This window comes from Aplysia californica, unplaced genomic scaffold (genome assembly GCF_000002075.1).
Source record: "Aplysia californica isolate F4 #8 unplaced genomic scaffold, AplCal3.0 scaffold00633, whole genome shotgun sequence".
NCBI classification, from domain to species: Eukaryota; Metazoa; Mollusca; class Gastropoda; order Aplysiida; family Aplysiidae; genus Aplysia; species Aplysia californica.
The window spans coordinates 276,356-278,855 of NW_004797903.1; positions in this window are offsets into that span (position 1 = coordinate 276,356).

A 2,500-nucleotide genomic window follows, 5' to 3' on the forward strand; every position below is an offset into this window, starting at 1 on the left:
AGGCTATAATATAGTGTATAATATAAGTACGCACTTAAACGATTTTATTATATGGAGATTGCAGGGAGCGGATGGAGAAGCCCCAATTAGCAAACAATCAGGTAGAGTAATCATGTTTGTTGTGTTATACCCATGACGTAAAACACAACTTGATACTTACAGGTAAACTATAATGGCTTCACACTCAAAACCAGAAGGTATTTTCTCTAGGGTCTTGTAATCCCGGCCCTATGAGCTTGGGAAACTCCCGAGAGGTAAGGAGATAAGATTATCACCCTGACATCAATACAACGATTCCAGCAAAACATCTGTTGGAAATACGCACTCTAATATGTTTATGATATAAACAAAGGTAAATTTAGAGAGAGCCCTTAAGCAAGGTTTGGTACCAGTCCATCTGACGGTCTACCGGGGTGTTTCTGTTCTACTGATCTACTTGACAGTCTACCACATGACCACTCTGACACCTGTTCCACTTGACAGTCTACCACATGACCACTCTGACACCTGTTCCACTTGACGGTCTACTGATCCACAAAAATCCACAAAAATCCACAACCCTAATCCAAACCCAAACCATAATCCGCAACAGCAAGCTCTTTGCGCTTTCCGTTCTATAATATTATTACCCCAGCAAACCTGATGGCATTCTGAGACAATCTCAATTTCCTGGGAAGCATACAGTACATACTTATTATTATTAAAACACTCTGGAAAGTTACACTAGATCTATGTTTCCGTTTCAATTCTCCGCCAAGTGCAGTTGGTTTTGTTGTCGTTTTTTGTTGTTGTTTTTCTTCTTTTTTTAAAAAATTCGTCATATTAGTACAAATAAAAAATTTTCGTCGGTGAGTCTATCGAAGATGGATGTTAGTTAAAGTCGGAGGAACCGCCCCTAAAATAACCAATGTTGAAAGGGACACTAACCCGTACACGGATATCTACGCTACATATACTTACGTCATTTTGGTCTGTGTCGTTAAAAGCCCCTGAGCGTGAGTCTCTTCCCATCATGGAGAGATTGCCGGAGTCCTAGGGGCAAGATAATAAGACATTTTTTTAGTAGAGGTTCTACGGCGCTCGCAACTGCATAAGGTCATATGGTCGCTTTTAAAGATAAGCGGGCTAGCCCAGATTTCGGGGCTTTCCAGAAATCTTGGCCTGCACCAAAAGTGGGCAATGCCCTACCATTAGGAGAAGTTTGGTTTCATTGATGTGTATATTTGTTTGGTTATGGAGAAAACTTCCCTTGTCTTTTAAAGAAACTGAACAAGGGGCAAAAACGTTACGGTCGATTTTCTCAAATTAATCAGCATTTTTTGGGATAGCCCCCTTGTGCTTAAAACCGACCATATGAGCGCCACGGGTGGGTGTCAACAGAGAAGTCCTTAAAGGGAATTAGACTTACTCTGTTCACCTCTCTAGTTTCAACAACACAACGTCTGCTTCAACTATCAAGGCACCTCGGAAAAAGCGGGTCACAAGAGTGCGACAAACATACAAAAGAAGTAGAAGAAAATGACGATAGTAAGTATTAGGAAAGAAAAAGCAGCAGTTCTCTGTTGCAGTTCAGGCACAGTTATGAGCATGACATTGATGAATCAGCCCATTTACAATTACAAATCTACTGTGCATAAGAACATGGTTAATGTCCCCCCTTTGGGAATGGCCTAAGACACTCCAGTCAGTAGCACCGCCCCGAGGGGTGTAAGGGGACGAGATAGAGGGGGACCGCATAAGATATGTTTAAAAAAAATTGTAAGTGTTTTACGGCACTCACAACTGTATAAAGTTATATCATGAGCGCGCGGGACACATGAAACCTTTTTAGTTTTAGTTTTAGTTTGATAGGAATTCATTTTGAATTTTGCCTTGGTGGCAGCCGAAGTCATATAAGATATCGTCTTTACAGCACACATGTTATGTGTATAAACAAGAAACTAGATAATGCGAGACGAATAAAAGTTATTATTATTTTCTGCCGCTTAAGCGTTGCGCACACGAGCTCACATGCATACGAACACACATGCACACACACACATACAGACACATACAGACAGGCAGACAGACAGACATATACACACACACACACACACACACGCGCATGCATGTACTCACACTTTAATCACTATTCTTCTCTCTCTCTCTCACTCTCTCACTCTCTCACTCTCTCTCTCTCTCTCTCTCTCTCTCTCTCACTCTCCCCTCTATTCCCACTCTTCTTCTTATAAACACCCACACACACACACACACACACACACACACACACACACACACACACACACTCACCCACACACCCACACACTCATCCACCCACACACACACACACACACACACATACAAAACACATACACACAAACACCAGCAGTACAAACACAAACAACCCTCCTTCGTCCTTGTAATAATTTACCTTGGGGAAAAAATCACAACCATCTGCCAGACTGGACTCATTGTTGTTATTGTTGCTGCTACTTCCCTTGCCAGGGGAACTGTCCAAAGA